We start from the raw sequence: 27,020 nt of genomic DNA on the forward strand, positions 1-27,020 counted from the left end.
GTAGTGCCACTAGCTTCTCTCATGGTGCAATAAGCTCAAATGCCACTGAAATCACCTCGAAATTTACATTCACCGCTGGCAGAAAGGTGCATGGTTCACATAATTATTATTATTATTACTACTATTATTAATACTAGGAGGTATCTGAAGCAGTCCTACATATTTAACATCATGAGCCAATAGGAAATAGACAAAAAGGCAGCTTCTTTTAGTGATTAAGCTTCTTCAAGTGGAGGGAAACAACAGTGTGGTTATTGTCTTTGCTTGATAAATTTTGGTGTTTTGGTGTACCGCCGCGTTATTTGTTCTCGTAAAATGTCAGCGTTGTTTTATTATTAGCTATAATATGCATCCATGCTAATCCCCCCCAGATGGAGTGACATGATTATATGCTCTTTTTAGCACACAACTTGTGATGGAGGTACTAAAATGACTACAGACAACACAAGCATGGGAAGACGTGTAAAAATGAACATGACTGACCAATAGTTTGTGTATGTGTAATGACTGATATGTACGAGATGCATGCAGACTGACCAATCTTTGAATTAGGGAATGGTCACATGATCAATTTCTGTACTACACTGTATGTGTAATGATTGACAAGCAGGCCAATGTCTGAATGATTATATCCGGTGTTTCCCATACATCCATTTATTTGTGACAGCCAGCCACTAATTCATTGTGACCGCCACAGATCGATTTGGCACTACCTATTAAGAATTCTCCATGTTTATGCCGTTTATGGCCAGACTCTTATTTTTAAACCTTTTCCTTTGAATGTGTCACTTCTGCTATGTGTTGCAATCCGTAATGATCTATCGGTGCAGAAGTCATTGCCGATGTGACTTAACTCTTTCAGAGACAGATGTGTGTGAGATGTTTTACTGATGTTCCGATATCATTATAGTCAGAACAACAGATGTTAGTAAATAGCACGGCGGGACAAAGACATAAAAATTACTTGCATGTCCAATCGTACAAATTAGACGATTGCGTCATCTAATCCCGCCACAGTTAGAATGCAGCCCTGTGGGAAACATTATCACAACGACGCCAACGACTCGCTCAGAATGTAGACAAGCCAACATTTGCAAGAAGAATGAGTCACTTGACAAACCAATCCCAATGTTTGCATGAAAAATGAGTCACATGATCAAACAAGGCATTAAGAATGAGTCACTTGATCAAGCAATCACTGGCATGTTGTGTAATGTGGACTGATCAATGTTAAACAAGTCTCTGACCAATACCTCAGTATGAAGACTGGCCAATGTTTACAAGAATAATGAGTCGCATGACCGGCCAATGCACAAAGAATGAATAATGTGGCTGACCAACGATCAGCTCAGCATATAGACCCATCAACGTTTCACTCCCATGACCGAATCAGCACGTACACTGACCGTATATACCGTCCAATGACTGTATAGTGTATAAATGGAATATTTTTGTACTTAGAACATAAAACCCGTTTACGACCTTCTAAATATAGGTTTTAATATTATTAAAGCCTTCTAGACATGAAATAACACCCATATCATCACTTTTACACTCATATTACCCAATATAGTAGGTATAATCAGAGAACATTAGCCATTTAAGACATATATGAAACTTGTGTGTTACAATAAATGTTTTCCGGACAGGAAGTGACATGGGGGGGGTTCAGAGTCGAGTTTTAGATTAAGGCTGCAACAGTTGCCTGTGTTATTATTATGTTTATTATATGTCTGATTATTATGTTATTTTTATGTCTATATGTGCCCTGCGATTGGCTGGCCTCCAGTCCAGGGTGTACCCCGCCTCTTGCCCGAAGTCAGCTGGGATAGGCTCCAGCATACCTAGTTAGGATAAGCGGCATAGAAGATGGATGTTATTATTATAATTGTGCCTGTTAATACAAACCTGCAATGAAAGCCTGTCGGCCTGGCGATCAAGTCTGCCACTCGTATGTTTCACCTACTGACACCGAGTGACCAGTGTAGAATACTGCATACCACAATTTCAATGCATCTTCTAAATTCCTTATATTTGTATGTTAGGTCATTTAGCCATTTTTATGCTTGAAAAAATGCTTAACTTAAGCAAAAAGCATGCAAAATTTGCTTAAATATGCATACTTTTTTTCCCCTAACAGGCCGTATTCACCCACAAAACGGTATGATTTATTAATAAATATATTATTGAAAAACCCTGATAGACTGAAGCCACAATATTTGAACCGCGATGTAGTGAGGAATGAATGTATAGCTCTTTACCTTCAAAAGAGCCATTTAGCCTCCTTTTCCATCAAAGAAAAATAATCTGGAGCCGCAAAACATTACACATCTTATAAACTTTAAGAATCTTTTTAAAATTGTACCTGTTGCAACAACAGAGGTACAGAATGCATGTTTAGGCATACTTTGAAATAATTTATACACTGAAGTATGTTTGCTCTGCCCAACCTTCCGTAGTAGTTCCGAAACCGCTCTCCAATGCCCATCTACTGTTGGGTATTTTTCAGAAATGTCTTTCAATGTTACATTTTCTGTTTGCTAATTTTTAGCCACATATCAAGCACACAAGTAAGCCAGCGTCATCGGCAGTGAATGCAAAGGAATATGTCCATTCAGAATTTAACTCTCCATTTTCCTTATCGGGATGTATTCATGTTTACACTCACAAGACGTCTTTTTCGTGTCTCACTGCACACACTGCCCCCCCCCCCACCCGCCCCTTCTTGTGCTCATCCAATCAGCAGTCAGAACGCAGTGTAGATGCATTCACAAACTCGTGGTGGGTCGGGTATTTCAAACTCTTTCCGAAAATGCACATTTCCTCCACTTTGGTGTGAGAAAAAAAAAAAAAAATCACAGAGCTCGTGGGTTGCCAACCTCTTGTATAACCTATTTTATAATTTACAGAAGATTCACATTGGCAAACAGAGGCTTCACTAGGGCCGCTATTGAAGGTGGAGTGTGGGATATCCGGCTAAACTAGTCAATATTTGCCATATTCTCCTTTCACTGCCAGAGGGCAGGCCCCACTGTGTCCAAGACCGTGAGAGCAAATTTACAGTGATTTGTGCGCAATAGAGCCTTGCTGGGAGTGCCAAAAAAATCAATGCTAATGAGTGGTGGTGGTGCTGAAACACACAAGGCTACATGGGGCACATTAATACCATACTTAAGGCTTCATATGTGCACATTTAATCTTTGTCATGACAGAATAAACACATGGTAGCATCCAATTAAAACTCTGAAGAGACTCCCCTTATTGATTGGCATAGCGTCCATTATGCAGCTAACTACCTGTGCTGGATGTTATTTATATATTCCTTCCTTATTAATCACTCCATGCCCTGCTAATGGTGAGGCATTGACCTTCTCCATCCCACCCAGCGAGCTTCCAATGCAAGCTTTTAAAATCTTCTTCAGTGAGAGACAATGTAGAGAAGCTCTAAGGATGTGAATGTTGTACCAGAGGTTGCCAGCCGGAGGTAAATAGTCAGTAATGCATTGCTACGCTATGTATTACCAATATTTATTGTGTGAATGACTCACATGTAGACCAGCCAATGTTTGCATAAGGAATAATTCACATGACCTATCAGTATCTGGTGCTGCATTTTATGATTGGCAGATTGACCAATTGTTCATGACCCCCCAATAACTGTTGCTGCTTCTTATAATCTTTGTTTGCTTGAAAAATTAGTCACATGGCCTAGTTTCATGTATTGATTGACATGTAGAATAACCAATGTTTGGATAAAGAATGATACACATGACCGAACCAATGATTGATGCTGTATCAGTGACATATAGATTCACCAATTTTTGCACGAAGAATGAGACACATGACCCGCCAATAATGAGTCACGTGACCAACCAATGACTGATGCCGTATGTTCTAGATTGTCTAATGGCTAACAGGTAGACCGGACACTGTTTGTGAGCCACATGCCCAACTGATACCTGGTGCCATGCGTCATAATTGACACATCAACCACTGTTTGCATGAATGAGTCACATTACAAACCAATCACTGGTTCTTCTCCACCAACAAATAACTAGTGCTGTGTGCCATAACTGACATATATACTGGCCAATGTTTGCATGAAAGTGTGACACATGGCCGACCAATAACTGGCGCCACATGCATTTCTAAGAAAAATGCAGTTTCGGTTAAATAAACATAAACATACTCTGGGGCTACTTCTTATAAGCATTATGCGTATGATCGACACTATCATTAAAGTGCTGGGTGTCAACTGGAGGTCTATGACGTCAAAAAGTTGCATAAGCGATTATATTACCTTACAGTTTTAAGGTGAAGGTTGGTTCAAAGTGTGGCTACAGTTCATGACAACCCTCCTTCCTTCCCAAAGAGCTCACATTTTAAATGTTAACCGTCCTCATTAAAGTTGCATGCTTCTTTTTTCCTTCATGATCGCCGAGGCACTTCTGCACTTGTTCTAGGTCATCATAAACAGAAAAAAGAGCAAGATAATAATCTGGCAAATTCACAGTGAAACATTTCTGAGAAAACGTCTAGACTGAGAGGACACGCGAGCACAACAGCATCAATAATGTGTTTGCATACTCTTCTCTGGGCGCCGGCTGAATTATTCATACGCGCAGAAAAATATATTCCTTCCCCCTTTGTTCCTGTTTCTCTGCTAATGACTCTTTTTTCCCTTCGTCTTAATTCCAGCATCCGCATCCCACTCGGCATCTGTTAGTGTGCAAACGCGCAAAATAAAACCAACATTAGTGCGGTCAGACATTCTTGGCCACTCAAAAAAAGAACATTTTTATGATGCTCTGTAGAAAAATTCCAATTAGGAATTTATATATTTGTATTTCTACTAGGGCTGTCAAATGATTGAAACATTTTATCAGATTAATCACAGTTTTTACATTAATGAATCATGATTAATCACTATTAGCAACGATGTCTGAAATATGTTCATTTTTACTGTATTTAATTAACAGACAGATAAATGACAGGACAGGATCATATACTGTATATTTGTATGTACTGACGGCTCCAAATGAACTGAATATGTCGTTCAAGCTAAAAGATGCCACACAAGTCTAAAAAAATCTATTTTTCTAACACTAGTCTCTTTAATAGTAGCAGAACATTTGAATCTCACTTTAAACCGTGTTAATATGAGCAATTAGGGGTTGCGTTCAAAGACATCACGTAATTTCAGGTACATGTAACTGTTTTCGGTGTATTTTCCAGCATGCTTCAGTGTGGAAAATTGCACATCCGAATTAAGAGTTACGGAGTGAGTGATAAAAATATCCACTTCACGTTTTTGCTCCTGCAAATATGTCCACTCATGGGCGTGCGTGGCATCATCAATGCCGCTTCACTTCATGATTGACCAGCCAACTTTTGCATGCCCAAGTCACCAACCAATAACTGGTGCTCCCTGTAATTAGTGGCATGTAGACTGACCAGAATTTTCCTACAGAACAAGATTCAAGATTCAAGATTCAAGATTCAAGAGAGTTTTATTGTCATGTGCATGGTAAAACAGCAGTTATACCATGCAATGAAAATCTTATTCTGTTCATTCTCCCAAGAAAAGAAAGAAAACAAATGAAAGAATAAGAACATAAGAAACATAAACACATAAACATATATACCAATAAATTAAGCAACAACAACAGACGAGACATTAATACAAGTAAATAATACAAATAAATAAATAAATAAAGTGCTATGAGTGTGTGCGTGTGTTGCGTGCGGCGTGTGCGAGTGCTTCGTTGAGGAGCCTGATGGCCTGTGGGTAAAAACTGTTTGCCAGCCTTGTGGTCCTGGACTTCAAACTCCTGTAGCGTCTGCCTGACGGTAGGAGTGTGAATAGTGAGTGTTGTGGATGTGTGCTGTCCTTGATGAGGTTGTGTGTTCTGCGTAGGACTCTAGATGTATAAATGTCTTGCAGTGTGGGGAGGGCTGCCCCAACAATGTTCTGTGAGGTCTTGATCACCCGCTGGAGTGCCTTCCTATCACGTGTTGTACAGTTACCGTACCAAACAGTGATGGAGGCGGTAAGGACACTTTCGATAGTGCATCTGTAGAAGCAACTCAGGATTGTGGTGGACATGCCAAATTTCCTCAGTCTTCTCAGGAAGTAGAGTCTCCTTTGGGACTTCTTCAGAATTTGTTGGGTGTTGTGAGACCAGGTGAGGTCCTCAAGTCACGTGACTGACCAATGACTGCATATAGTGATTGACATTTAGACTAACCAACGTTTGCATAATGAGCAAGATGACCGATCAATAACTGGTGCTACCATGTAATGTTTGAACAATAGCTTGATCAGTGTTGGCATTAACGAGTCACATGAACATCCAATAACTGGTGCTGCACGTTATTAGCATGAAGAAGAAGTCGCAAGACTAACCAATCACTGATGGTTCTGATAACGAGTGACCTGCAGACCAGCCACTGATTTCCAAAGGAATGAGTCACATGACCGACATAACACCGATTGACGTGTAGACTGATGCAAGGTTTGCATCACGAGTCACATGACAGACCGATAACTGGTGGCTCCTGTAGTTAGTGACATGTAGGATGGCCAATGCTTGCATTAATGAGTCACATGGTCGGCCCTCCACTGGTCTTGACAAAAGTTTAGACACACTTTCTGATGCAATCAAATGACAAAGTGTATCCATACTAATGACTTGTACTATAACCTACGCTACAGAATGACCAATGAGTCGTATTCATAGTACAATTTAATCAGTATATCACACTATGCTAGTAAATACTGTACACCACATCATATCATAGCAATAGATTTCTGGCTAAAATGTCCCCTAGTGACTGTGGGCAACATAGCTATGACATCAGCGCTATCCTATTGGATGCTTGGATCATCTAGCACTGCCAGAGCATTCTTTTTACTGTTTTTGCTGCTAGAAGCGATCTAGAATCTAATATTTTAGTGGCTGTTGTAATATTTAGAATGAGTGGTAGCAGCAAATTGCCGGTAAAACTAAAGCTCCTTTCAGTTGTTGTGATGGAGGCTAATGAGTGTATGAGCTTCAGATCGTCAGTGGGAATAAGAAGATTGATCGCTTGTCATAATGCTGAGAATAGATTTATCTACCCTTCTCTCGTCCATGTATGATTATTATAAACACTCCCAGAGTTGCTGTGGGAGTTCACATTTGAATCTGCTCTCTTTTAAAAGGCACAGCGCGGCTAATCATGACATGCTAATAATCCCAAATCGGGTCGGCATTCATGCCAATGCATCCTTTGGATTTCCATACATTATCTTTTTTTTCTTCACTGCTTGTGCTGCTGCTGTTTATCTCACTAAGGAGCTGCAAACAAATAAGATCAAGCTGAAACTCAAATCCCCCTCGAATGAGACAAAGCATTTTCTTAAATTATTTCATGCACCGCCTCTGCAAAGACCTTAAAGCCCCGAAGACTTGCTCGCGATTGAATATATGAAAATTGCATTGGACGGATGATATTCCCAAATGATTAAATGACCTGAAAACAAAGCTTTTTCCTTTCAAATGCTCCATGTACTGTAGCTCCATCTTCAGAGATGATAGGAGGATTTAGCATAAAATTGGAAGCAACACACTAAAAATCACATTTTAGACGGAACTCACTGGTGAGTGTGCTATTTTTAGAACAGGCTTGCGGACGCCCGACCTGGTAGCAGTGGACGTGTTAGAGCAATAAAGAGCTGAAATATTGCTACACAATGTTGTTTCTGCACAAACGTAACATAACGGGGTGGGCAGTGCAGGGTTACAGTTGATGTGCGGGTTTGAGCGCTGCACGGCGACAAATTTAAAAACTGACGGCAAAATGTGCAGGGCAAGTTGCATGGGAAAAGTGACAAAGCCATGCATAATTTGCGGGGGTTGGTTGAATTTGTGTGAATTGGCGCGATCGCTGCACCGTGGAGGGTCTGTATAATTTGCGGTCAAGACGGCTGTAGTAGCTTTTTCAGGCTTCTGATTGGCCAAAATGTGCATGACAGCCACTGTGTGGATGGAGATTTTTTTAACACCAGAGTGGGGCTTTTTTTTTTTTTTTTTTAAATACCCGTGTTTGTGTGGACATGGCTTTAATAAGGATAACCTTTAACATTTAGCTGACTTAGTCTCAGATGTTGAGGATGGCTTGAAAATTGTGATTGCTAGACCGCCGAATACTAGAAGCATTGACTCTGTAAATAATTATTTTGGTGAAGTGTTCGTATGCACTGAGCACAGTCCTTAAAGGAGCCCTATTATACTCATTTTCAGGTTTATGTTTTGAGTTCTGGACTCCTATGGAGCAGCTACACACGATAACCGACACAGAAAGTTTTCTAGATCTTCCAGACTCTGCACCTTTTCCTGCAGCGTTTCCTTGGGTTTCCTGATTCACGCCCAAACGGTCTGTGTAATTCCGGCCCTCCTCCAGGTACGCCTCCCGCCGAGCCCACTCCGCTGTGATTGGTCACAATCCCAAGCGCTCCCAAAAACCTCCGCACAGCTGCCAAACCCCCCTTTCTAATTTTGCCGGTACAGGAGTTGATGGTGAGCGGTGATTTATCTTTTTAAAAATGTCTGCTTTTAACATACAGCCATATGTGTTTGCATGCATGCATGCACGCATGCTTTTGTGCGATTACTTACACAGAATAAACACAGTTAAGACACTGATAAATTGTTACTTAAATTTGCTCTTCTGACTTTTCAACACGACCAAGTAACGTTGGAAAGGCATCAGACATTTAACAGTTTGGCGGATAGTCCAGCTTCGTATTGGCCCATGTTCACATAACAGTCCCATGTGAAGTGCCGCTGCCGAGAATCAGCAACTCCAACCACTTCTGAGTGATGCTTGCCTCTTTAGGAAAGCTAAACACAATTAGCGTTCCCTCACACCCAACCAAACATTTCCTGGGAGTCATTGCTCAATGTGCACGGTGAAATCTTTGACAAAAGAGCCAAGCGAAGCGGAGCGGGGGGAGGGCAGGCCTACAGCATGTACCTGGGCATGCCCATATAAAAAAGTCTGGGTTGCGTTGACGTCAGTGGAATTGGGTGTAAAACGCAGCCAGTAGAGTCATCCAAAACTGCTTTCAGGGCTCACTTCCAAATGCGAAAACCTCATCATCTGATGCGTTGGCATCGTTTAACACCAGAATACAACATTGTAACAACATTTATAGGTCACAAAAGAGGAAAAGCGTAATAGGTCCCCTTTAATTACATAGCCCATTTGAGATTGACTGTGGAGGACATGGGGCCACATTTGGCCCCTTACTAAAGCTACCGGATCAAAGCATGGAGTCAGTAAATAATCATTTTAGTGAAGCTTTATCACCCACTTAGCGCAGTCCTTGATTAAAGAGTCCATCTGAGACAAACTCTGGAGGACAGAGGGGACACGTTTGGCTCCATAAAGTAAAAAGAGACTGCTAGAGCGCCGAACAGAAGCATGGAATCGGTGAATAATCATTTTGGTGAAGCGTTTGTATCTACTTAGCACAGTCCTTAATTACATAGTCCATTTGAGACCGACTGTGGAGGACGGGGGGGGGCCACGTTTGGCCCTTTCCAGCAAAAGAGGCTGCTGGAGAGCTGATTTGAAGCATGGAGTCGGTAAATAATCATTTTAGTGAAGCTTTATCACCCACTTAGCTCAGTCCTTGATTACAAAGTCTATCTGAGACAAACTCTGGAGGACAGAGGGGACACGTTTGGCTCCTTCAAGTAAAAAGAGGCTGCTAGAGCGCCGAATAGAATCATGGAATCTGTGAATAATCAATTTGGTGTAGCGTTTATATCAACTTAGTGCAGTCCTTAATTACATAGTCCATTTGAGACTAACTGTTGAGGATGGGGAGCCACGTTTGGCCCCTTACAGCAAAAGAGGCTTCTAAAGCGCCAGATCAAAGCATGGAGTCAGTAAATAATCATTTTGGTGAAGCATTAGCATACACTTAGTGCAGTCCTTGATTACAAAGTCCATCTGAGACCGACTGGAGGACAGGAAGGGCACGTTTGGCCCCTTTCAGGAGAAAGAGGCTGCTAGATCACTGAACAGAAGCATGGAATCAGTGAAGAATCATTTTGGTGAAGTCCATCTAAGACAGACTGTAGTAAAGGGGGACACGATTGGCACCTTAGAGTAAAAAGAAGCTGCAATAGCGCCAAAAAAAAGCATAAAATCAGCAAATAATTATTTTGGTAAAGCATCCACTTAATGCAGTCCACGATTACTGAGTCCATCTGCGGAAGACAGGGGCGGGGAGGACATGTTTGGCCTGTTACATTAAAAAAAAAAAAAAAAAAAAAAAGAGGCCACAAATTGAAAACGGAGCCATATATAAGCAGGCAATGGAGGTATTTATGGTAATTGTAAAGCTGGGGTCAACTGTGAATGATGCAGTCTAGCTGTTAACGTTAGCGTAGCAGGTGTCTCCACCACTCGTGCCCATAATACCTCACTTACTGCGTTTGCGAACCTCTCTGGGCCACTTTATAAAACATTTATTTTGCCCACTGGGATAAACAGTGAGCTTATTATAATGACGGGATGTTTTTCGACACGACGGCAGCCGTATGTCACGCACTCCGTCAAAAGTGCTGAAGCAACACCCGTGAACCTCCGCTGCGATGTGTCATGAATATGCAAGATCACACATTCCAGATTTACATGTTTTCTCCAAACAGGAACGGAGCACAGCTTGTACAGTTGGATATTACTGAATACATTTACTGCTCTGGTTTTGAAAGATAGGCCACTTCCTGGTTGGACAACAGGACCATACCATTTTTTTCCATCTAAGCGAGGTTGGACAAAGAGTTGTGTTTTTGCCTTTGTCGAGGTAATAATGGCTACACACAGTATATTATACTGATACGAGGGTCGGCCTGTAGTCGAGACATACGAACATAAAGATGTGTTGTTTTTAATCTCACTCCAGTGGAACTACATTCAACGGAAAGGCTGTACAATAAAGTATTTCAAGTTCTCGAGTGTATTAATTCATCTCATCCGGGCCACAAGATTAATAGCAGCCTGAGGCAGGCAAGGGATAAGGAGAGCATGAATACTTCGTCCTGGTCCTGCTGTCCACCAGCTAAGGCTAATTTGTGCCGTCATTGTGTTAGATCACATTTCACTGGCGCCAAGTGCAATGATTAGCTTAAGGGGCAAGTGTGTGATCGCTGATATGAAAGCCTCTAAAAGCCTTTAAGACCTGCTGCAAAAAGGGTGGCCTCAGATCCCTGAGCGGCCTAGGTGGCAGAAATACAGCCAGGTGATGACAACAAGCATCTATTACAAGCTCTTTGTGCTTACAATGCTGAGGCCTACTTTTAAGTATAAAAAGTGCAATTCTTTTTTGTAATTGTACAGTCGTCCCTCATTTATTGTGCTTAATTGGTTCCCGACGCGAACATTAGTGAATTTCCGCGAAGTAGGATTCAATATAAATAAATGGAATATTTTCGTAGTTAGAGCATAGTAAACCTGTTTGAGTTTCTAAATACGTTATTTTACCATTATTAGAGCCGTGTAGACATGAAATAACACCCCTATAGTCACCTTTACACTCGTATTATGATTTGTTTATAACACATTGCTAATGCACAGGCTACGGGATCACTGCAGGGACACATGAGGTGGCCACAACTTTAAGGATAGCATGCTAATGAGCTAACTAGTTAGCCTCCAATTTATTTATTCTAAACTTAAAGGGTTTCAAATGAGGTAGGGAAGAAGGACAAAATAAGAAACCAAAAACTTACCACTTCCACACAGAATGGGAGGAAAACCTTTTTTCGCTCTGTCATCTCGGACATGCCGTGGCTACATGCAGTGTTAAGGTAATGTACAGTGATGTCATGTCTCATCAATATTTTGTGTCATTACTGACGCCTAGTGACCAGAATACAACATATGACTTGTCTTTCAATATTTTTTCACAAACAATGAGCCATATTCAACCATAAAACAGTACTAATTTATCAAGTAATACATTTTTGAAAACCCGTGATAGACTGAGGAAGCAATTTGCAAACCGCGGTGTAGCGAGAGACAACTGGAATTATAAAATGCTCTGATCATAAATACTGTATATGAACAATTAAAGCTGCAACTTTAATTTAGTAAAAATACAATAACGTGAAAAAGTGTTTGCCCCCTTCCTGGCAAAAACAGCCTGCGTGGCAGAGTTCCAAGATGAAAGCCACTGTTGAACAAAAACAACATTAAGGCTCGTCTCAATTTTGCCAGAAAACATCTTGATGATCCCCAAGACCTTTGGGAAAATACTCTGTGGTCTGACGAGACAAGAGTTTACATTTTTGGAAGGTGTGTCTCCCATTGCATCTGGTGTATTTCAGAAAAAGAACATCATAACAACAGTAAAATATAACATAACCAAAAGATCCTGAAGGAGAATGTCTGGCCATCTGTTGAAAAACACACCAGCAAGTCCACCTCTGGATAGCTGAAGAAAAACAAAATGACTTCGGAGACTATGTAGTGGCATGGTGAAAGTCCAGACCTGAATCTAACTGACATGCTGTGGCATGGTGGTTAATGCTCCAAAACCCTCCAATGTGGCTGAATTACAACAATGCTGCAAAGATGAGTGGGCCAAAATTCCTCCACAGCGCTGTAAGAGACTCATTGCAAGTTATCACAAATGCTTGTTGCTGCAATAAGTTAAGGTAATAAGTCATTAGGCTTATGGGGCAATCACTTTTTCATACAGGGCCATGTAGCTTTGGATTTTTTTTTCCCTCCCTTAATAATAGAATTTTTAATTTCAAAACAAAATTTTTTGTGTTCAGCTGTGTTGCCATTGACTAATATTCAGATTTGTTTGATGATCTGAAATATTTAAGTGTGACAAACATCAGGAAAGGGGGCAAACACCTTTTCACACCACTGTATGTATAAAAAATATAAAATGATAAAATCAAACCACTGTAGTAGGGGAAAATAAATGCATCAAGTATTTAAAAGAAAGGAAGGATCCGGCGTAAAGCCATAATAATAAAATTCCTGTGGTGGTGGTCCCTGTGAGGAGCGTGTAATGGCAATGACACACTGGTGTAATCCATTTAAAACACTTTGGCTCAGGCCTAAGGCAGCTTTGACTCCCACTGCAGGCTTTTTTCCTTTTTTCATGGCAGATATGTTTCACTGACTGTCTGCAATTAGCCGGCCTGCCTCCAGCTAGCAAGCTAGCGAGGATGTTCAAGTAAAAAACACCTTTTGATAATTCCTTCCTCTTTCCCCATCCCTGACTAGACCCCTCCTGACTTTGCCGTGAGTAATGGCGCCATTGCCTGAGCAAACATTAGCTCGCGCTCAACGCCAACCCCGGTGACTTATTAAAACGGTGACTTATAATCTTTACACGGTAAATATACTGTTTTATTTAACGCAGTCAGGCCACAGGGCAACTCGGGGTCCATTTGGTTGTGGGATGGCGGCTAATTACGCCCTCAAGAGGGGCCAAATAAAACATGATTTACTTAGTATTTGTCTCATTGAGTGCAGGGTTTATCAAACTGAGGCTCAGGGGCCCAAAATGGGTCACGGGGTTATTTTAATGGGTCGTTTCATAGTAATAATGCATTATATTCATTTGAACGATCATTTAATTTGATTCGTCTCTCTGAATACACTACATCAGCAAAAGTATTGGGACAGCTAGTTAAGCCTAGCATGTGTGAAGTCAGATGTTCATCCCAGTTAATGGGGTTGGGCTAAGGTGTTCTTCTGCACCAAACTCATCCATGGTGGAGCTCGTTTAAAATAAACAGGGTTCAAAACAACAACACCCCACATGTAGAAAACTGGTTTCAAATCAAGTTTAAAATGAAGTTCTTGCATCGACAATAATGTCCCAAAACTAGAAAACTGGCAGATCGTGTTTAAAGTCAACAGGGTTCTCGCATGGACATGTAACAATAATTTGTAGAAAACAGGTGGAGCTTGTTGGAGAGGTCTTTTGCATCTTGTGCCAGGCGTCAGCTTAAAATAAACAGTTTTTGTTTTGCTACCAGCTTTGGTCTGATTGTCTTCAAAAATGGACAGCATTTAGGAGGGATAAGCCTCAGCAAATTTGACAAAGACTTGTCTAAGATAATTGTGACCTTTTGTTTGCATCTCGTGTCCTATGTCATTTAAAATCAAGTGTTCTTGCTCACAGCTTTGTTCAGATAAGCTTTTGAAAATGAATGCCGTTTTTGCCTACAGGCTGGAGACAAACATCAGCAAATTTGATCTGTTTGAAAGAAAGCAAAGTTCATTTGCATCTTGTGTCTTTTGCATCTTTAAAATCTTCCTGCTTTGATGTTAAATGCGTGTTCAAAAGCCATTCAAAATGAACAGATGTCCACTGCGGATTTCGCCGCTAATAAGTCAGACCTTTCCCCGGAATTGTGAGAAATAACAAGTGTAGAAGGAAATCACATTCCAAGAGTCTACAGCTCAATCTCACCTTCCTCGCCCACTTTCATTCCGACTAGATGGATGGTCTCACCCTCACTTCGGCGCTTCCTGCTCTCGGAGAGATTGATTGGTCCGCAGGACTCCTCTGACCTTTGATATGATCCAATAAGGGATGCAGGGCTCTAACCATATTAGCCAATCAAAGAAGGGAGGAGGCACATTAGGAGTGAAATGAAGGTGTTCCCTTCCCTGGAGGCGTCCCTGCTGATGATCTTCTTCCGTCCATCTCCTGCCAGCCCGTATCAGATGTCCAGTGGGGAACTAAAAGATGCCAATTGCACTTTGCCTAAAGGCTCTTTGCGCCAAATTTCATTTTAACATGAATGTTACCCCCTCCTGCCCATCTGGGTGAATACTAAATTTATCTCTACAGGAATGTTACAGACCCTTTTTCCAGTCCTTATCCCTTGCCACTTTATTTTATTTGCTAGCATTTTGGGTATTCCCACAGTCATTAAGTCCTAACTTTGGCACCAATTCCACGGCCACATCCTGTGATGAAAACACAATTTTTCAACAATTTAGCACTGCCTCTCTCAAGTATATGTAATGGAAATTTGGTTGCGATGGGACTAACACTCTAGGACGAATTCATCTTTGAAAAATTCTAGCCAAAATGGACAACTTCCATTAACTTTCTGCAGGGTTCTACTGTATATCCAATATGTAAATATATGCAGTACATGCCTCCAAAATGTTGAATTTGGGAAAGGTCTCAAAAAGGAGATACGCCTGCTGGAGTAATAATAAAAAGAAGAATTTCAAAAGTGTAATAAAAAAAGTAAGATTTTGATATATCTTAGCTTCTCCTTTGTTGGAACATACAGTATGTAGTGGAAGAAGGTGTTGGGAAGTGGCAAAAGAAAATGCGCATGAGCCCGGGATCACAAGGCCCGCCATGTAACAAGAACAGAGAGGAGGATGAAGAACCTCCTTCTCCTTCATGGTATTTCTTGGTACCGTTTGTTTGTCATATCCCAAACCTGGCAGAATTGATCTCCGGAAGCCAGGGTGTTAGATAAAGACTAGGCCCAGGGAAACTGATCCTTCTACTGGCGACCCCCTCATTGTTATTCTCCCATGATGCCAACCGCCAGAGATACAGCAGGACTTGGCAGGGAGAAAGCAGTGTTTACATGTGTGCTCGCTTTCAGATCACTGTACACACAGGATTAAGGGGAGGGATTGCAACGTTCTAAGCCTTAAGAAAAGAAAAAAAAAGGAAAAATCTTCCATCTTCCATTGCTGTCACTCTAGAATTACATTTTCTGTCATTGTAGATTAATTCAGAGACAAAAGAAAAAAATCTGTCAATCTCTCCAGCTTTCATCAGACTTTGTGACGTAGTGTGTTAAAGGCGCTGTCTGCCTTGGTTAGATAATGCATGTTTGTATATTCTGCCCTTTGCCCGCTCCAATGTTGCGCGCACACACACACACACACACACACACAAATTATAATTTACGGTGTATAAGACACTACTTTTTCCTCACAATTTGAACAACGTGGCTTATACATTGATGCGGCTAATTTATGGCTAAAAAAACTACACTTCCCTTGATGCTTAGAGTGCAACTTCAGGAAGTTGTTAATTGGACGAGTGAAGTGGACGCTAATAACATGGTTTGAAGTCTTATGCGGTGATCGTGTTTTGATCTGCCAAATCGTAAATAAGTTTGATCAAATGTTTTGGTTAAACTCAGATGAATAAAAAGCGTCTCACGTCTCATCGGAGCTAACGAGTGACGCTGGGAACATCGAACAGATTGTAAGGTTTATAGTGTCTTTATTTATAGTGTGTCAAAACAAACACTATCATCAACGGGCTTTGAAAGGCTGCACTACTTCATGATAAAGTGGACAGCTGAAGCTAAATGGCTAATTTGGCTCCAGATGAAAGTGACACAGAGAGCAACAATAAAAAGAGCGAGACCGACAAAGTGTGAGACAAAGGAATTATGAGGCTGTTCAATTCTGACGCCAAAGCTGATGACTTTAGTGGATTTAGTTCCCAGTAGGAGGATGAAGACGGCGACGAATGACTTTTCTTGTAGACTACTGTTTAACTAGCTGTGTTACATGCACTGTTCCGTGCTGTTTGGAAACAAGCGTTTATTTACTGAAAAATAAAAATAAAACTTCCTGTGTCCTAAATGTCCCATGTTACAATGTGGACACCAGTGGGTTAGACCGCTGCAGCCTATATACAGTATGTAGAAATATTTTTTGCCTCTTTAAAATTTAGTGGGTGCGGCTTATATACCGATGCTCTCCATAGTATGGAAATTACGGTAGTTGTGTTTGTAGTCAGCTAATAATAGCAATTTGGCAATGTTTAGCTACTAATATTAAAACATTAAAAATGCCTTACAAACACAGCTGGACTCAAGCAGTGTATTAAGAACATGACATGACGTGTGCCATATTGTATATACAAAGACCTAGGCAAAATGTTTTGGGTACAATTTCTACATAAACCTAAAATTACGCTAACCGGGGTGTACGCTAACCAAGGTTCCACTGTATATTCCAACTGAATCCATGCTGTGCACTCACTTTGGACCGCCAAGTGTGCCGAGCAATGAAATATACATCATTTCCGCTACCTTGTCTCTTTTGTTCCACATTTCCCTGTGATCTTCAGGAAGTATTGATTGAAAATGGATGGGGTGTACACTTTCTGTTTAACTTGCCTGCAAGTGTGTGGAATACAGGGTTCCCTCGTTTATTTTTCTTTACAATTATATATACACAGGTACAGTATTTTAAGGCTGTAAAGGCTTAAAAGGCTTTACAGCCTGTAAGGCTGATGAGGATTAAGATTTTCTCATATTTCTCTTGTTTAAACACTCTAAGTTCAAATTCCGTTTGAGTTTTAATGATCAGTCTACTAGGTTGGACACAAAAAATTAAGTGACTCATGGGTATTTCATTCCTCTGACCGTACCTCTTCATCCTGGCGCCATTCAGCTGTAGCGCTTTTGTATCCTATTATTTATAGTATCCTAATAGTGTATCCTAATATTTCCAGTATTCCGTAATGGTGCCCTTCAGCCGCGGAACTTCTGCCTTCCTTCAGCATGCCCAGAAGTCCAACTTTTTGTGTGATGTCTGGCTTTGTCTGCCTTTCGGGTACAGAACGTTTCGTTGACATTGTGGGTTTTGTCGGGGAGAAAACTTGCAACCATACAGCATTCATAGTCACACGCAATTAGCTTTTTCTGTTGCTTCTATTGTTTACAGTATTGGAGGTTATAGCAAGCAGCTCACATGGTTAGCTAGTTTGTTAGCCATGACCACAACAACAGAGGCCATTAAGGAGATTGACTACGGTCTACAGACAATCAGGACGCAGAAGACAATGGGCGGTGCTGAAGCACAGACCTACAACAAATTCCCACAATTCTTAAAGGCTCGGACTGTAACAGCGTTCATACGGTCTAAAAAAATCAGTGAAACGACGAGTCTGTGAAAGGTGAACCGCAATGGAGCGAGGGAACACTGTCTACCAAGGGAATTCCTTTGAATGGCAAATGAGTGGCTCAAATTGATTTGTCTTGTTGGGTTACAGCAGTGGCTCAATTATTTTCTGTCATGCCTCGACTGGGGGACAGAAATTGTTTTCGCACCCCCCGATTTGAAATAGTATTGAGAAATGGATAATATTTATTTATCTGAACTGTACAGAAGGAACTCAAAACTGAAACTAGCAAAATGCAACAAAATGGAGGGCAGTAAAGCATACAAGCGTATTCAAGAGACAAACTGCATGCTGAGTCCAACAAATTCATCATACATGTTGGCAGGTCTGCACTAATTTTGAAAGTCCTCCCTGCCTTTCACGCCCCCCGACAGTTCACCGTGGCTGCAGGGGGGCCCGCCCCACTATTTGAGAAGCACTGGGTTAGAGTGCTAATGTTAGCATTCATACCTGACATAATACATAGAAAGAAGCACTATGCAGTGTCTGTAATGCAGCAAATGTCTTCCACTTATTAAAAGGAACTCATTTCTATGTGGTGTCACTTTAAGAAACTAGCAATGGTGAGTTTTTAGAAAGGATGCTTTAATTGGACATCCACAGCAGTGCTGCTGCTGCATCGCATATATCAAGCTAAATAGCATCGACGTCTCCCGCGGAAGGCAAACATTGTCGTAGAGTGACTTAACGAGTGTCTGATTTACGAGCGCAAACGAGAAATAAGCGCCGCAGAAGGAAACAGCACAGGTGAGCATTTTCATCTGGTGCAGTGTCTTTTTTGGGGTTTTTTTTGGTATCAAACTTTGCTCTTCGGGAGAAGCCTGATTTATTATATAATTATACAGCTTGAGTCCGTGTTCCTGTTCAGCCTGTGTGTTTTCCAGGTCAACTTCTTTCCAGGCAGCATCTGTGGAACGCAATCCTATGAAATCAATTTGTATACAGTATGTTAACCACGCCCACTCCGCTGTTCTAATGCTGCACCATTGGCTAACAGCACCCTGGACCAAGATAAGGCAGGAACAGGATTGCAAAAAGGATGTAAGACAAAAATATTAAATCCATTTCAAAACTCCACTACACACACATACATATAGGTGTTCAAATTACAAAATTGAGTGCTAATGCTGCCCTGAACTGATACAGCAGCAGGAAATATATTACGGATTGTAAGACAAAAAAATATTAATACATTGCAAACATCTGTATTAAATATAAAAGCCATGTCCACACAGATGTTTGAATGTCAGATTTGGGGGTAAATGGTGGCCTGGACTGAGACAAGAACAGGAAATATATAAAGTCATGTGTGACCAAAATATTCATTTATTTCATAAGTACTCGTTTGTATTAAATATAAAACCCACGCCCACATGGGTGTTTAAATGACAAATTTGGGCGCTAATGGTGCCCTGCACTGAAACAGGAACGAGAAATACACAACGGCTTGTGAGACAAGTGCATCCTCTGGTGTCAAAGCGACTACTCTGTGTTAAATATAGTTAACATATTAGGGAACTGACAGCAGGCAGGAGTAAAAAATATACTGTACCTACTCCGTATTCAATATAAACTGCAAATCACTCCTAATGTCCTAATATTAGGTGTATCCTAGAGTTAGCGCACGATGCTATCAGGAGGTGCTCAATTTTGGAAGAAATGTTGGCAGCCAAAAACGTTGGCGAGCTCTCCAAGAGCGTTATGAAGTGGATAAATAAATAAAACACCATGATAGAGGAGAAGAGGACAGCAGGAGGGTTTTCGTCTTCGTTCTTTTCAAGCTTTTCAAACGTTGGCAGGCATGTTATTTGGGGATGGATCAACATTTCCTGAAAAAAAGGCCCCCCATGCCAGGTGTATCTAATTATCTGACAGTGCATCCTCATTATAAAGCGGCCCATGGGAGTCGCAGGCTTGGCTCCGGAGGTCTTGGACCGCCATCAAGGTGTTCCTGATGCTGGGATAATGGAGCTGCTTTTCCGAAAAAGAGAATAGCAAAAATAAAGCCTGCAGTTCGAAATAAAGGGGAGAAACTTTTGTGGGAAAATAACTGCATGCTGTCACAAAAGAGCACACGAAATCCCGCGAGACTCTGGCAAACCTCTTGAGACTTGAATTAGGATTAATAGCCTGCGTTTTTTTTTGTGGAACTTATTGTCGTGGCTGCTCAGTACAATAAGGAATACAGGAATACAGTATGTCAGTAATAATCATAATCAGAGAACAGATGATTTAGTCATTATGTGAAGTGGTTCGCACAAGCCCACTTACAAGCCATCGCCCCTGGTGCATTCGCTACACTGCCAGTGGTTAACTTCTTTTTACACTTGAATGACAGTCAAGAATGTTAATAAATGTTACCTTGACAAAATTGAAGGGTTCAATGGCAACAGTTTGACCCTGGAACGAATCAATTCCATTTCCACTACTTCCTATTGGAAAAATGTGCTTTTCCATTGGCTTTTCTTGTTTTTTTAAATCACCACAGGAAGGTACCAATGATGACACAGGAATTTTGTGATGATAACCCTAGAATGTCTCTGAGCTATAAGTAGACCATAAAAATAGAAGGTTGAGTGCACAAACGAGCACGACCTAACACCATCTTACACTTGTATGGCAGTTAAGAATGTTCAGGATGTCACCAGTGCTGTTAATAGTAGGCGATTGAATTTCCACAGGTAAAAATGTGCTTCTTTGGCTTTTTGTTTTGTTTTGTAATGCCACCACAGAGCGTAAAGCACTTCTATGTCCTGGTTGAAGGTTGAATATACTCATTACTACTACTTAACTTCTTTTTACACTTGTGCAGTGGAATTATTGCACGGTTAATAATGTTAATTATGTTACCAGTTCAGTAAATAATAGTTAAGTATCACAATGGCAACAGTACATTTTCCACAAATTCCTATGGGAATAGTTTGCTTTTTCTTTAGTTTTTTTTTTTTTTTTTTCTTCTTCCTTGTGTGACACCACCACAGAAGTGTATCAATGACGGCATTGAATGAAACGTTACAATTGTTAAAAAGCCTGAGTTTAAGAACTGCTAGCTGAGTTACTAAAAATATCACAACGGCAACAGTTTGACACTGGAACAGATGAATTTACTTCCTATTTACTTCCCATTTCCTATTGGGTGGTTACATTTCAGCATAACATTTATACTTCTAGTGTGCGGGGGAGGAGGGGTACCAATAAAAGGGGGTGGGGCTACCTGTCAACCATTTGTGAATTCATTGATTTGTTGCTGTGATGTCATCCAATTTACATAACTGGCAAATGCATTAACATCCTGCCTACACATACTCATTTTATATGTATTTTATTCATTATTATTTACTGTGATTTTATGTATTCTTAAAAAGAAATTGTGTATTACTTATGGTAATTGTATTATGATTTTTTTTTTTTTAGTACAATGAAAAAAATTATGTCAGTGTAGCAAGTAGCAGATCTGTGACAAATTCAAACAAAAAAAGGGGAAACCAAGAGCCGGCAAGGGAGGCATCGGAGCACTAGACTGGTCATTCATTATTATCTCTTCAACTTAGCCTGCACCACACAAACTTTCCACTTCATTATCTCATCTCCCATTCTCTCAGCTCCTTCCCTCCCAACACCACCACCACCCTTCTAAGCTGCAAATCACATGTAATTGGCTCTCGGGGCACCAAAAAAATAAAAAAAAAACATTAAACCTTACAACTTTTCTCAACACATCCACTATTATAAGACCTTTGCCTTTTATCGTGATTCCCTCTAAAAGCCGCACAGAACGTGTGGTAGAGAAAGATGAATAAATGATGAGGAAGCTGCTAAAGACACTGAGTAAATGCAGAAATGTGTGCACGGTGCATCCGTAACTTCACACGGCATGCGGTAGTCAACTAGCTTCTTCTTCTTTGCTTCTTTTTCCACTTGTATGACAGTTATAAGCACCATACACATCTCTGTCCTGGCTGCTGAGTACAGTATGGCGCTAATATGTCAAACATAATATAAATAAAATAGCAGGAATTATAAAAGAAGAAATAACTACAAATTTGACAGTTTGATCCTGAAAGGAATATTTTTTTTTCTTTTTTTTTTTTTTTAATATCACTTCTGAAGGGTACCAACAGGGGCGCTGCCAGGAATTCTGGGCCCCATGAAAAAAAAAATTTCATATTTTTGCCCCGTGGAAAGCCTTTGTCACCATGTCTCTATTTTTTGAAGCCACTGTCCGTCAGGGGCACTTGGACCTTTGCAATTGTTCTAAATGCCACCCCGCCCCATCCCACATGCCCACCCACCCATACGGCGCTCTTGGATAGGGATGATGAAAGAGAAAAAAAAAGTGATAATAACCATAGAACCAATGGAAAGCAGCATACCTCTCTCTGTCCTGGCTGCTCAGAACAATATGGTGGAAATGTGTCAATCACTAACAATAATAATGGTAATAATAAAAGTACAAGGGGATGTTAAGTCGTTATGTGAAGCCACTCGCCTCCCAAAGCACAAGTCATTTCGACTGGCACAATATCTACTGCTCAACTTATATTTACACTTGTATGATAGTTAAGGATGTGACCAGTACAGTTAATAAAAGGTATCACAATGGCGACAGTTTGACACTGGAACAGATTAGTCCACTTTCCACTATTTCCTACGGGAAAAACATGCCTTTTCTTTGGCGTTTGTTGGCGAAAGCTGCTAAATACATGAGTGCAGTGAATGCAGAAATGTGTGCACAGTCCTGAACTTCACACCGCATTAGAAGATGCAGAGGAGAAAAGAAAGTGCTCACTTACTGTTTAAATCGGTGGATGAATGCAAAAGCACCCGGTAACTGCATGAAAAAAAATAATATAAACAAGGAATGTAATCATCAAAAATGGATAAATATTAATTAAAAAAGGCATCCAAACTTACTTACCAGGGTTTGATGGATTAAATTCCATGGGAAATTCCAGAGGAGTCCCCTTTTTGTTCCTTTCCAAAGTCAGGAAACAGCAATGCGTGTCTTATTCCCACAAAAAAAACAGGCTGGAAGAGAGCAGAATTCCATTAGACACCCTCCTCTTTCAAAAAAAAAAAAAAAAAAAAGTCCCGCTACAACATCTGGGAGGGAATAGATGGACACTGACGCTACCTGCTCTCTGTATTAGTGTCTGGATGAGAGCGCCAAGAAGACTGGCAGCAGCGTGGAGGAGGGAAAAAACGCTTTTCTCGAGGAAATGCAGCCGCTGTCAGGTTTACCCCAACACACACACACTCACTCACACACACACACACACACACCTCACTGTGCATGGAGCGGAAGAGAGAGCGAGAGAGAGACAGAGGGAGGAGATAGGGATGCTGAGATGAGAGCTGCACTTCCCATTGTCGCCACATGGGGGACAGAAAGAGAATACAATGAAGCGTTCAAAGACATTTATTCATTTATTATTATTTAATTAATTACCGTGAGCGTTTCATATCGGCTTAGTGCGCAAGCCCTGTCAAGCCCTACAGTCTGAGTGCACTGAGTTGGACATAGCGTGTGCCAGTTTCTGTTTGTCAGTATATCGGCAATAATATAATGTTGCAGAGACATTTATTCTACACCGTGACTTTATACAGCCTGTGTAATATGTTTAATCTAAGTGTGACATTTTAGTTGCGAATTGGAAAATAAAATACGCAGATATGCCATAGGCGGCTGTGCTTGCAGTACTCTCTACATCCTGAAAGGGTGGGGCCGTGAGTGAGCTGGAAGGTGCTTGTCACTGCCATCTTTCCAAAGAGAGGAAAAGCCAGCGTTTTGTTATACAAAACAGTTCGCTCTCGCCACATTGCAGTTCAAATTTCAATTCACTCACGTTTAAAAAAAAACAAACAAAAAACATGAAAAATCATGCTGTTTTATGGTTGAATACGGCCTATTATTACTAAAAAAATATGCATATTTAAGCAAATGCTACTTTTGTTTGCCTAAATTAAGCATTTTCAAGCATAAAAACAGCGGAATGAACTAAAATATAAATGTAAGGCATTCAAAAGACACATCCAAATCAACTATCATGAAATGTAGTATTCTACACTAGTCACTAGATGTCAGTGGTGTTACTAATGTTACTGGAATATTCGGTGAGGCGCACAAACATCAAACGTGATCGCCGGAACAGCAGGCTTTTATTGCGGCTTTGAATGATCTCACAACAGGCACAATAATTCAAGTTGGTGATTCATGCAAACATCCACTGATGGCAAACAGGCAAATAATCTATCAGCCTTGTTCACTGTATTTTTCTCAAAAGCACCGCGTTCAGTACGATAAGCTAAGTTTTCCAACTGACTTTATATCATCAGCCAAATTATACGCAAGTAGACGAAAAAGAAAAAAAAATGGCAGTGACTGACACAGGAGCCTTATACTGCTGTCTTGTGAAATGCACCATGTACGTTACGAAACAGGTTTAAGATTGCAACACGCATACTGCAACGTATTGAGAGGGGTGTAATATTTGACCACGCTTATGTACAGTACATAATGTAGTATGATAGCCATACAGGCAGAATGTTTGATGCAGCTGTGCAGGTGTACCTAAAGTTGTGGCCAGTCAATGCAGGTTCTGCTACCACTGGCTGTGTACTGAAACTGACAATTCACAAAATTCTTATATTGTAGGTAGCACGCCTGTTTTATGACTTCATGGAATAAGATAAAAAATACATTTCAAGGAAAAAAGCGGTCATGCTAGTCCAATTGAGTTGGATAAGTGACTGAGGCAACACAAGCCTGCACAGCGCTGTCTTGTCAAATGCACCGCGTACTTTACGAAACAAGGTTACCAAGTAATTTTAAATACAAATCGGAATAGAGGCGAGCTGAGGAAAACCTAGTAAAGTGGAAGCAGTGGGCATCGCCACACGAGTCGTTTTCAACTTGCCAAATGCACCGTGCACGTGAATGAGGCACCGATCAGCTCCTATGTGGCTCCAGCCTGCACAGTCTGTCTTGGGAGGGGCGGTCGCTGTGTGTGACTGGCCAATCACAGAGCGTGAAGAGTGAACACATAATGTGGATTTTCTTTCATCACGATTACGGATAATGACGAGATGTACTCGTTTCATGCTTGTTTTCGGCAAAAATGCATTATCCGTAACGGATAACGAGTATCCGGCTCATTCCTACTGCTGACGTTGGTTGGCACCAGCTACCCTTTTTGACTATGCCAACGCTCTCACACATGACATCATCAAAAGTAAAGGTAGCAGTAAATGGGCATCTCCACACCAATAAATCGAGGTATAAGCGGCATAGAAAATGGATGGATGGATGGAAACACAATAACACTAAACAGCAAGGTCCCTGATACACAGATGTTGGTCTTAATTGGCAGAATCCACAATGTATGCCAACTTCAATGTTTTATGAGACGATCTGCACTTCAAATGTACCTTTTGTAATTATTTCAGATGTTGTCTGTTGACATGTTTTATTTATTTTGTACTTTTGGAAGTTGTCAAGGTGTTCCTTTACTCAAAAACAACCAGTTTGAGACTTACAGTATGTCCTTGTCCTTTTTGCACTCCACACATTGAGCTACTTTTTACTTTTACAATAAGTTGCAAAATAACACTTATAGTTTGACCTGAGGAAAACAATGTGAAATACATATAAATGACGATAAAAAGGGATCAACGGCCATTTAAAGTCACGTTAACCTTGATTGAAGTCTCTCATTGGCGAGGACCAGAGAGGGAGGAGGGAGGGAGAGCTACACACAACAGTTTGTTCCAAGTAAGTAAAAAGTATACCAGAACCGAGGTTAAATTCCAGCAAAAATGTTAGTTGAAAACAAAGTCATATGAAACCTGGGGCGCTTGACAATCGAGGTTCTACTGTTTTTCCAATTAAATCACTGCTTTGGATGAAATATAAAATGCAGTTTGTTCAATGTAAAGTATGATTCACAGTCTGTTCACAGTCACATTTAATGGTTAATTCCACTTTATTTATAAAAGATTTTTTGTTTTGTTTTTTTGCCAAGAAACAAGGCTACCATTCCCATCACATAAACCTCAGATGACTACAATTCTTGGCCCTGAGGTCATATTAAGAGCTATAAATGATGTGGAAATTAACCTTTTTAATAGTTTTCACTTTGGATATAATCCTAATATTTGACCTTGGCATTTTTTTTTTTAAGTGTCACATGTAGTTTTTAATATTATTAGTAGTAGGAGGTTGTAGTATTATTAGAGTCATTATTAGTATTAATAAATAACGTAAAAATTGTGAATAATATGTTAATAAAAACAAATAAAACTATTGTAAATACAGAGGGAGGCTGACGTCATTGCAGCACCCCAATGAATGCGTTGCTCAGACGCAATGGATTATGGGAAAACAGAGTTGTTTTTTTGTTTTTTTCAAAGTCATATTGGTACATATTTTTATATTTGTCGTCAGGCACACCTTTTGAGTGTTAAGTTGCCGTGTGATGAATTTACTCTTCGTAAAGTGTTCTCAGTAAAATGATACCGTGAGTCAGACTGTTATGTTGTTATACTGTTACATATATAATGACTTCCTGCGATTTGCAATGGGTTGACAAGCACGTTGTGAGTGCACTGATAGCTCGTGATTGGCTCCTGCCAAAGAAAAAGCTACCGTTTCCTCACTGACTCGCGAGTGGCACAGTATTTAAACAATTAGTAGTAGTTGTGAAGTAAAGGAGATGTCACGAGATTAGAATTTTGCCGCACTGCTGTATAAGCCGCAGGGTTGAAAGTTTAAGAAAAAAGTAGCAGCTTATCCAACGGTATTTATGGCAATCACTATAACAATGTGAATTTACAATTGGTTGGAACATATAGTGGTACTATATCCTTGTGAACATCAGTTGAACAGCATTGCACTGAAGAAAGTAATTTGTTGCTACAAAAATGGCAAGAAAAAAGGAACAAACAATGGAAGAGAGACAGACCATCTTAACACTTAAAAATTGAGGTTTTTCCTCCAGAGAAATTGCAGTGTCCTAAAACTTTTGACCGGTAG

General features: G+C 40.5%; 1 protein-coding gene across 45 annotated transcripts in view; it reads right to left on the reverse strand.

The window, feature by feature from the left end:
• Window positions 1-27,020, reverse strand: part of LOC129194857 (receptor-type tyrosine-protein phosphatase delta-like) — a 415,432-nt gene that overhangs the window by 324,188 nt on the left and 64,224 nt on the right. For 20 of the 45 annotated variants that reach the window (XM_054800334.1, XM_054800330.1, XM_054800323.1 and 17 more), the window contains exons 1-2: window positions 22,908-23,249; window positions 22,783-22,820 (exon numbers count right to left, since the gene is read on the reverse strand). The gene's annotated coding sequence lies outside the window, so the exon portion shown is untranslated. Of the gene's footprint in view, window positions 1-22,782; window positions 22,821-22,907; window positions 23,278-27,020 lie in introns of those variants that run through there. The other 25 variants (XM_054800309.1, XM_054800310.1, XM_054800348.1 and 22 more) reach the window with 5 other exon arrangements.

This window comes from Dunckerocampus dactyliophorus, chromosome 15, assembly GCF_027744805.1.
Source record: "Dunckerocampus dactyliophorus isolate RoL2022-P2 chromosome 15, RoL_Ddac_1.1, whole genome shotgun sequence".
Taxonomy (NCBI): Eukaryota; Metazoa; Chordata; class Actinopteri; order Syngnathiformes; family Syngnathidae; genus Dunckerocampus; species Dunckerocampus dactyliophorus.